Source organism: Lygodium microphyllum, chromosome 10 (assembly GCF_053477565.2).
Source record: "Lygodium microphyllum isolate KBCC chromosome 10, Lygodium_microphyllum_v1.1.10, whole genome shotgun sequence".
NCBI classification, from domain to species: Eukaryota; Viridiplantae; Streptophyta; class Polypodiopsida; order Schizaeales; family Lygodiaceae; genus Lygodium; species Lygodium microphyllum.
The window spans coordinates 129,243,496-129,254,898 of record NC_141144.1 but is presented as its reverse complement, the minus strand read 5'-3'; positions in this window follow the sequence as shown (position 1 = coordinate 129,254,898).

The window sequence follows — 11,403 nt, the reverse complement described above, 5'->3', positions numbered from 1 at the left end:
TAGTCTCTAATGTCCTCTTTGTCCTTCTGTCTGACATTCATCAAGACATTCATCAATCAGACTATGATGTTGTCCGAATACCCTATCTCTGAAAACCTCTTGATGAAGAGATCCTTTAGGCGATTGAAGTTCGTTCGCTCTACTGCATCTAGGCTGGTGTACCACGTCCTTCCCTTATCACCCAAGCAAAGTGTGCGAGCGTTAGGCGAGGTCTGTGAGACCATTGGCTTCGCAAACCTGCTCAAACTGCTCCATGAAGCTATAGGGGTCATTGTTGGGCTAATACTTATCCAGCTGCTTGGCCACTGCAAGGATCTTTTTGTGGCTCTTTGCCCCCTCCTGCGTGACTCCTAAGCCTGTGAGCAAAGAGGTGGCTAGTGCAATTGCACTCTATTCTGCAATTGTGTGGTCTATGAGCTTCTTGGTGATGACAAGCTCGCTCAGCGTCAAGTCTGCCTCTAGCTCCCTCTCCCTCTCTGCGTTTGGCCCTGTCGTGGCCTTACCAGCTAAGGCTAGAATGCATCATGTCTCGTGCACCTCTAAGTCTTGCTGCAATTTCCTCGTCCTTTCCTCGCGGTTATATGTCGTGATGCTCTGCAATGCTTTCCTAGCTACCTTCCTCTCTTCCTCAAGGCTCGTAACTACTTCCTCGATTGGTCTGCCGTAGATCACGGTCCTTGTTAGCCGGTCATATTGGTCGACCATACGCTGCAATTCGATTGGGAACTTGCCCAAGTCCAACTGATCATCTTCTCGGTCCACGTCTGCTCCTGGCATTTCTGCAACCCCTCGCTCCACCCGGTTGTCGATCAGTCCAATCAGCTCGGATAGCGACTTGCCCTCAATCCTATCGTCTTCGAACTCTTTAGGGTCTTCAGGGTCTTATTAACGGGACTCTGTGGTACCCAGCTACATCTCAGGGCCTGCTCCTACTGGTGGGTTCTTTGAATTATCATGATTCTATGTGAGTTCCTTGTTATTAAAAGCAGGTGTCAATTTTATTCACACTTATGCTTAGTGCTTTCAAGTGCACAGAGTGCCAAATCAAGATTTCTCCCTTTTACTACACTTTAAATGATGAAATCGGCGTGGGGTGCTAATGCAAAATGAACAATGTAGTTCCCGCTTTTCCCCCTTTTGTTCATAGCCTAATATAGCTCTAAGCGCATCTCCTGGCTGTCCTCTCGTATTGTCTAGGGCTCTACACCCCGTCAAGGCCGGATTGGAATCTGAGGATCGGTTTCAGCTCTAAGTCTCGTCTATTCTATGGCCTGCTACTAGAGGCCCAGGTGTGGTTTCTCCAATTTCTGGCTTCTGAGAGAGCTGAGTCAAGTACTCAGGATGTTTGGGGATGTGTTTAGAGTGGCCTTGGCCTAAGGAGGTGGCTCACTTACCAGTTTAAAATGTTCTACCCTGGTGGTCCGATTCCCAGAATCGGTCGTCCAATTCTGGGTGGTCCGACTGTCCAAGTCAAGGACTGTCCGATCGGACCGAATGGTCTAATCCTAGTCTTGGTCCGACTGCTGTCTGATGGCGGTCTGATCGGATAGGTGGGTCCGAGTCTAAAGATCCTACTGCCATGTGGCAAGGTCCGACTGGCAGAGTCAAATGATTCGATCGCGTAGTTGGTCCGATCAAATCGGGTGGTCCGAGTCTAAGGTGGTGCATCCGATCGGACGAGTGGTCCCATCGGACAAGTGGTAGTAGAGTCGGAGGGTGTGACTCCGAGAGTCAAACAATCTGAGTGTCCGATTCTAGCAATCGAACACTTACAGCTTGGTCTGACTGCGTTTGTCGCGGCATAGCTGTGAGGACGCGAGTGACAAATGCTACGCGTGAGGGTCCTGGTACAAGCTCCAACTTTCCAGATCAAACAAATAGAACTCAAAGAAGGTCAAGGAATACTTGGAATGGCTGGGCAATATCAAAACGGCCAAATCGTACCCCTTCTATACCTGCACTCACACACTCTCTCTCAAGCTCTCTCTCTCTCTCGATGTCTGACTGCAAAATGAGGCATCCCCTGACATTTTGAGCCTCTTATTGCCCTACTCAAATTTCCTTCAACCTTACGGTTGCCCCTCTTGTACCCATCTACTCAAGATTTAGATTTTATGCCCCTTTCTCCCAGTTTTCAGCCTGTTTTTAGCAACAAAAAACCCTTTTTTTTTCCCTATTTCCTTGGTCCTAATCCTATCCAAGCGCAACAAAAATCAAAAATAGTGGGGGCTGAGATTGATTTATCTACTTGCCTACTCAACAACAAACCAAAATACTTACTTGTTCCAAAGATCAAACCACCTAAATCTCATATCTATTTCAAGCACCATTTTGGGCTGAAAACCCTACCTCTATGCTCAATTCGAAGCGCACGGCGCTGAAGGCTCGATTTTGTCGGTCCCAGCAATGGAACCAAAATGAAGGGAGCTACAAGCTCAACCCCCGAGACCTACGGACCGCTTATTGGTCAAGCGTTTCAAGCCGAGTGGCCATGGCTACCTCTCACATAGCCGACGCATCCTCCCTACCTATGGGGTATAGTGAGCTCACCTTAATGCCCGATTGAGTACCCTCCTCTCTTGTGCACGCCGGTAGCTCCACAATCCTTGAGGCAAGCTCAAGCAACCTCAATCCCTCTCCAACAAGCTCCATCCTCCATGGCCGCGCGAGACAAGAGAAGAGTAGAGAAGAGAAGAAGATGAAGAGAGGAGATGGGGAGCTTCCTCTCCTCAGTCCCTCACTCTCACACACTCACTCACTCCCTCTCTCAAGCACAAGTAAGAAGGCAAGAAGAAGAGAAGAATAAGAAGAAGCTTTTTTCCACACACAAGAATGAGCTTCTCATTCACTTTTCAAGTTGATATATATGCCCTACTTCCCATGGGTGGTCATCCTCAATTTTTACATGGTCGGCCATGGCCATGTTTCTCCATTCTTTCACTTCCTAACTAGTCCTACCATCCTTCTAAGTTTACGATTTGCACAAGAGGGAGCCTGGCGCTCTTTTACAACGATTTGAGAGCGCCTTTGCATTTAAAGGTGTGCTTTCTTGCTTTTAACTCCTCCAGACTTCGACGGCTACGCCTTGGACTTTTGGCGGTTGTTCCCATGCTTTTGGATTTTTTTCGGGCTTAGTATTCTTCTGGGTGCCTTCTCCATGCCTGCCCTATGCCTTTTCCTGCTTCTCATATTTTTCTATTTTCCCTCTTTTTTCTTGTTGCTGGTGTTGCAGTAAACATATACCTAAAAGATAAAGTAGCTATGTGCATATATGTTGGTAGCCAAGATACACAAGTCATGGGATACACTAACTTTGATTATGCACAACATGCAGATAGTAAGAAGTCCATCTCTGGCTATGTCTTCACTAGGCTAGAGGTATTGTTTCTTGGATTTCCAAGGTATAGAAATGCACGGCCCTCTCTACTACCAAGGTCAAGTATATGTTGCAGCCACCACTGAAGCTTGCACAAGGAGGCTCTCTGGTTAGGTTGTCTGGTAGCAAACCTTGGTATTATTGATGTGGTCCCTACATTGCATTCAGATTCTATGAGCACTATCGAGTTAGCCAAGAATCTGGTCTTTCATGCGAAGATGAAACACATTGAGGTGCATTACCACTTCATCAAAGAGGTCATTAAGGACAAGTCTATTGACCTTGTCAAGATCTCAATTGACAAAAATCTTGCACATCTGCTTATGAAAAGTCTCTCAGTAGAGCGTTTTTCCTTTCTTAGAAGGTTGATGGGCATTGGATGAGATGACCTCTTTCCTCATCCTATTATACTTATGTATATTTGTACTTTGTCTCTTTTTTTTTTGTTCTCTCCTCATTAGGGGCACATTCTCCTTTAAGTGGGAGGTTGTTGGGGATAAAGGCACATATGTCTAGTTGTCCATGTATTACTACACTAACAATACCTACATAACAATACGCTGCAAGTGGTGGGCGCCCATCACTGTCACTTCATTCTTTATTCTTTCAATGACATTTGAATAAAGGAAAGGCCGGTCACACATTGTGACTATTGGAGTTTCCACATCTTGTATTAAAGCTTTTTTCACTTCTCCACATGCCATTGATGATGTACAAACCAAATGTTACATTGATGAGTTGATTGTCAACTACTTGTTATGTTATGTTGTCACAATATTGTCAAGTATTGTTGTGAACTCTTTTGAGAGCTATTGGAGATATTATGAATGTTACTTTACGTATACTCAATTATGTACATTTCGAGGTCTTTCTTGTTTAGCATGAGACCACTAAGTTGGCAGTCAAGGTAGTACGATTACATCACATTTTCATTGCTTATTAGGTCACTCATATCTAGAACTTACTCATTGCAACAACATGTTGAAGAAGAAACCTTTAGTATGATGGACTAGATGAAAATTGGTGAATCATACTAGTTGGAAGATGTTTTCATAAGCATCCCATTGAGTGGGTTCAACGTCCGATCCAAATGTGGTTTTGCTGACAATCCAATTTTCAGGGTAGTTGTAGCATGTCAAGTAGTCTAAGCTTGATAGCCATGTAGCACGATATAAGTCCAATGGGTGCATGATGATATTGCATGTCCTTATGAGCTTTCAATGTCATATGACTACAAGGGAGGTGTTTATATAATCAATAGCCTTGGATCTTATCATTGTCAAAATCTTGATACAATTCAAAGCCACATCAATAATAGGTGATATTGGCTTGGACATGATTGCAACAAGGATTAGTTTCCTTCTTGTTTAAGTCCAATTCTTACAAACCTAGTATTTTGGCAACTTTTGTTTGATTGTTATAGTTTTCCCATTGGCTCATCCTTCATTGTATAGTTGAGCAAGTAGAATGAGAAATCTTACTTGTTGAAAGTTCATGTGGACTACCCACAAGAGTAGCAATGTTGGGTGATATGGCACAATGTTTCAATGCTTATCTCTAAGATGATAATATAGATGTATCACTTGGTTTCAAGGTCTATCATTGGTTTTGGATTGTTTCATGGGGCAAATGAAAATTTATATTTGCATTTTCCACGGAAGCTACTAACAGTTATACAAAATGCATGACAACATGCCATATGTGCCAAATCAAGCCTGAAGAGAAATAAAACAATGCCTTCTTTAAGGTCATATCTAGGCATTGTTGTTCTCTCTAAAATTTGGTTACTATTTTGTAGAATAACGTATGCAAACTCATGTTAATCGGCCCTTTGGAATGCCTTGGGAATAACTATGTTATCAAGCAAACTATAAGTTGCTTTATTTTTTGCTTCTAACATTATATTGAATGGGGAGTTTTACTGTGTACTTCTAGAATCCTTTCAATTTATTGATTACTAAGGATACATAGACTTGTCTTTGGATATGGATTATCTACTATTGTGATGTATTTTTGCATCATTGGATTATGCAATATATTGAAAGTGAACACATCAACAATGCTAGATGTCATCAAGTTAAGTATGGAGGATAGTTGAGTAAATGGTGCATCGTTCTAAGACACCAAAGGATTTTCAAAAATCTTCCATTCATCAATGGCTCTTGGTTTTTTGGACACTAATGTGGAAATGTCAATGATGCTTAGAAGTTGTAGCTACAATGGATTGGTGCAAATAATCCTTTTTGAACAATTTGCAGTTATGCCAACCATGTGCTTGTTTTGGTCTTTGTTTGCATGACATGATCCAGATTTCATTATTATGATGTCAACCCTATGCTATTGGCATCCAAGGATGAGGATTATGCTTTGACAAAGCTATTGAAACTTACATTTGTTTCATATATTTGGCTCTCTTTTGTGAGACAATGATATAATGTTGCATCACGACTCTTCCACAAGTTGGGCATATAGTTAATGCACCAATTATGCTTGCACATTCGAATGCCCAAGATGATTCTAACCTATATATATATATATATATCATATAATTTGTGACACATGATTTTAGTGCTAGTTTTCCTTTTCCTAAAAGACCTTAATAAGGCCCTTTGATTTGACATCTACATAGAGCACATTGCTATTGTATATTTTGTTAGCATAAGAAGGCATATTTATTTATGATAGTAGTATCATATTATGATTAAATATGGCTTCACATCATAATGTGTATATTTGGAAAATTTTGATTATTTTTTAGAATGTTTTTACCAAGTTTAGTTGATGTTTTTATGCCAAAAGATAAGTACAAAGTCTTTTTTGAGTACAATACTAATACATGAAGTAACTTATTCTAGAAACTATAATTATTTACATTATGAATGTGAATTAAAGATGCTTTTAGTCATATCCAAGCAAATGAATGCATGTCTTTTGAACTGTATGAAAATTGAATTTGCATTTATTATGAACCATATAAATCGTATTGAATCAAATGTGCTTTTAAACATATCTAGGCAAAATGAATACGTGTGTTTTAAACTTTACATGAAGATATGAACAGCACTCACAAGTTTCTAAAGCTAATCAGATTTAATTGGAAAGTTATCGTATAGTCTGAGACATCGTTTTGCATTTTTTAATAAGAATTGATTGGTAACTTTGTAAGAGCATAGCAATAGAACATGAACTTACAATATTAAGAAAGTTTCATTCTCCCCTCGTTTGAGAAGATATGTGCTTTCTTTTTCTTTTCGTTACTTTCTTTAATAATCATAATCAAAAAAATGAATAGATTCTAACATTGTAAAATATTATATCGATGAAAATTGTAGTTTACTTTGTTAAATTCGAGCTTGGAATGATGATATAGAACTAAAAGAGTAGACCAAATTAACTCTAGTTCAATGTTCATTAGTTTCCTACTCAAAACTACTAATAACTCATGAATAGATTATTATAACTAATACTTAAAGTATTTAGATGAGCCTAATACCTAAAGTCTTTAGACAAGCCTAAGTTAAGAGCTCAGAACAAAGATTTACCATATATTGGACAAAATTCAATCAGCAAAACAACGAATACATTTGTAACTATGTTAGATGGTAGGGATCACAAAGCGGTTTCTTAAAGGTCTTGGAGCATACTAACAATAACTATCCCTTTTTTTTTCTTGAGTTGGGTGCAAGTCCTAACAATGATAACTAACAAAACAATTTCTTAAAGCCTTGGAGCATACTAACATCAACTATCCCCCTTTTTTAGAGTTGTGTGCAAGTCTTAATGATGATAACACTCATACTCACAACTACCATAGTCATTGTCACTACTGAACTATTTAGGAGGGACAAATCAATTAACTATAAGTTGCATCAAGGGTACTAACCCTTGCACATGTAAGAATACTATTACTACTAACTAATCACACATAATAAATATAATTAACTAACTATTAACTAATCACTAATGATGAACTATAGTCAACTAACTACTAAACTAATGGCTATATTACTAATTAATCTCACTAACAACAAATGATTAATGACAAACTAGGGACCATATTATTAATTAACAACTAACAACTAATTATTAAACTTAAAAATCCATTATTGATTAATAATTAACTAATTAACTAATTAAAACTAAATCATTAACAACAACTACAATCACACTTCTCAAGCCAACATTGTAAATTAGAGGATTGTTAAGAATTGTTGTGAGACCTCCTAATGGAGATGCAATTCCCAGATATAGTTATCATCGCATTGGTTTCAACTTAATTAAGCATGCCATGCTAAATTTTGATAGGAGTACACAAAAAGCTTGATAGATTTTTTGAATATCTTCTAGGTTTGCACATATAATTTATGTTTAAATTAATCATTTTTGGACTTTACTAAGGCATGTCTACAAACTTTGCGCAAAGAACCTTGCACAAATCAACTAGTTATGATGGGAAACTAATTAATTTATCATTGGCAATAACCATGTATGTCCCAAATAACATGCATCGTGGCTTATACAAAATTGATACACTTGAATCTCAAAGCTACATCTAGAGATTGTAGCATAGATAAGCAACAATCATGTGTGAGACACACAACATCAATCCCGCTCATAGTCATGAGTCATTAGTAATTGGCTAGTAGAGTGTAGTGGAGCATCACCTTTCGATAGGTAAGGAGGCTTGGGTCGCCTCGAGAAGTTATTTGCAACATAATGCCAAATATGGGTTACATCACCTAAGGAATTTTCTATTGATCCATCAAGCTCATCAAACCTCTCCCCCCCCCCCCCCCCCCAAACACACACACACACAATCTATAAGATACAACACACCATTTGCAACACTGAGACATGGTTTTCTCTTTAGGGTCATTCTATCAATGGTCCATCAAGCTAATCATCCCCCCTATTTCCCCTATTCTATAAGAGGTTAAGATTTGCCATACCATTTCAACATTGAGATATGGTTTTCTTTAGGGTCAATCAACATGACATTGAGCCTATCATGATGTATTCAAACATCTAGGAGATTTTTTGGGAACCCATTTGAAAGATAATGGTAAGCTCAAAGACTAGAGTTCGTTCAAGAAGGCAATTGTGTGGTAGAGAGTTGTAGGGCCAAGAGGACAATGAAGGATGCTCCTACATATGTAGCTCTGATCTTGGCTAGATTAATAGCCCATAGGTACAAACAAACACTCCCAAATGAACCAACCCCTATTGGACAAAGTCCTTATAAAGAAGGAATTACACATAGTTATGCCAATCCAAACATGTGCAAATCCATTATTAGTAAGCTAACATCAGTGATCATAACGCTAGGTGGATTAAATGCAATCCCAAGGTTCCCCTATAATCCTAAGCTTTATCGTTGGTATCCCCTGCGATTAAAAAATAGTGTACATAGGTAGAAAATGCACAAAAAACAAAGTTAAGACACAAGCACAAAATAGCATAGAAATAAAACCAAAATGTAGTGCACATATAGACAAATAAGGCTAGATTACAACATTAAATAAAGAAAATGGTTGTGAACACTGGAATTGATAGTTTGTTAACTTCCATAGAGAAAATTGTTGTGGACACTCGAACTTTGAAAGCCATGCAATGAGTCAAACCATCATGCCCTTAGCCCTACCTTAGCTAGAAAATGCATAAAATGGACCGATATGCCTACCGTAAAGGGTAAAAATAGCTAGCCTCCTCAAGGTAAAATGCACAAGCCTTGAGCTAAAACTCCTAGTCTCAAGGTACCTCAACAAAGTATAACTCTAAACTTAGAACTCAAAACATGGTCATATCAGCACTCAAATCATTGCTCAATCATTGGCACATAGGTTAGCAAGCCAACATGGGTAGACTATAACATTGCAAAATTTATTCAAACATCAAAAGTTATTTTTTGGTTTCATGTATGATATGCACCTTATACAAACCTTTGCTCATTTGTGCATGCCTATCACCAAGAATTGTCTACCTAACACATTATGTAGAAAGGTGAATGAGAAGTAGCTTTTAGGCTTGCCCGATTCTTTTAGTGAAAAACTTTGCCTAGATACATGTTATAGTTTTAAAAAATTATGTCTTGTAACTATAAATAACATAAATTAATGCAAGAAAGGAATGGTGTCACTAAGAGAATAGATTGAAGGACTTCTTGATTACTTCAAGTCATAGTCTCATCTAGCAAGGGGCCAACTCTATCAACTTCCTCACATTCTTCCTTAACAAGTCCTATGGTATCATACCCTTTACTAAATTTCAATCAATCAAGACATTAAGGACCGTTGACTAGACCCACCATGTGAACTCTCTAGCAAGAGGCAAGCAAGCAAAAGCTTATGTGGATTTCTATTTCCTTCATCATCTAATCTTAAATACTGTGACTTATGTTTATTATATTGATTTAACTTTAAATAGCACTTGGTTTCCATCTCCATAAATCCAATTTACTTTTCACAACACGATTTGCATTCCATGCATCGTAGGTACCAAGTGTTGTATTTCATTAGCATCTTTGGGAGCTTCAAATGAAGGGCTCGGCATTATCTTTGGTGCATCATGCTATCCCAAAAAGATGTAAAAGATTTCTTCTTCTTCTTGCCTTTGATGTTCTACTTTGTGTTGGGGTTAAAGGCGCCTCTGCCTAGCCGCCCGTGTATTACTACACTGACAATCACTGCCACTGCACACTGCAGGTGGCGGGTGCCCGTCACCGTCACTTTATTCTCTATTCTTTTAGTGACAGTTTGAATAAATGAAGGCCCGGTCACACATTGTGAGTGTTGGAGTTCCCATTTCTTGTCTCTCTCTCTCTTGCTTTTGCTCTCCCGCCATAGCTCTCAAGTCCAAGCTTCGATCCATCTCTCCCTTTCAACTAGTATCAAAGCTTTGCTTTCCGACTCTTGAGCTTGATTCGTGGCATTCTCAGCATCCCATTGACTCCCTACTTGCATTGGGTCTCCTTCCCGACAGCCATATCCGACTCCTTCGAGCTCCCATTACTCCCCGGCTTCCCGAGCACCTTCCCAGCATTGTTGGGCACCTTCAGGGCATTACATCAGAGGTATTTGATCATTTTCTGCAGGGTTTACTTCAGTTCTTAGGTCTCACAAGCTGTAAACAAGTTGTAGGCAGCCATAGCTCACACCTCTTGGAGCTTCCTTCACCTGGATCTTGCTTCCAGCCTATCAAGGCTTGCTGAGGCTTAGTATAGGCCTTCTTTGGTCCTCATTTGTGCCCCCTTTGGGCCCCATCGTTGACACGTGGAACAGCAAACCCCCCTAGCCAGCTCGCATTTTTTTTGCGCCTATTTCAAAATCTGGCCCAAAAATCACTCTTTTTGTCATATCTCGGGCATTCAAAACCCGATTCAAGCAAGGTAAGAGTCTAGGTGATGTCAGATTTGCCAAATTCTAATGACAGAATCTTTTGCAACAAATTTGAGGTCTAAGACAACATGTATTTGTATGCATATGCTTGTCCTATGGTCAAGATGACTACCATTCACTTGGTTTTGGCTATGGTGTACAATTAGCTTTTGACTTGTACCAAATGGATATTAACATGGCTTTCCTACATGGGGATATTTATATGTAACAGCCAAAGGGCTTTAAGGAGAAGGATAGAGAGTACCTAGTGCGAAGGCTTGTAATAGTAGCCTTATTTTGACATTATATATTGATAATTTGCTGTCTCATGATGAGTTGGATGTTTTGAAGATTCAGCTCAAGAATTGCCTTGAGATGAAAGATATTAGGCATACTTCTCATATACTTAGTATGTGTACTACCCAAACTACTTTAAGAGACTCGTCCACTTGTCCTAAAAAGAGTCTATCCATAGGGTGCTTGGGCAGTTTTATATGCAAGGTGGTAAGCCCATTGGCACCCTCACCTTTCCCCATGAAGGTAAGTCAAGTAGATTATTGTCAATCAAATGATAAGAGGGCTAAGATCGCCAAGATTCCATATGTATTTCCAATGGGTAGCTTGGTATATACCATGATAGCCACTACACTTGAC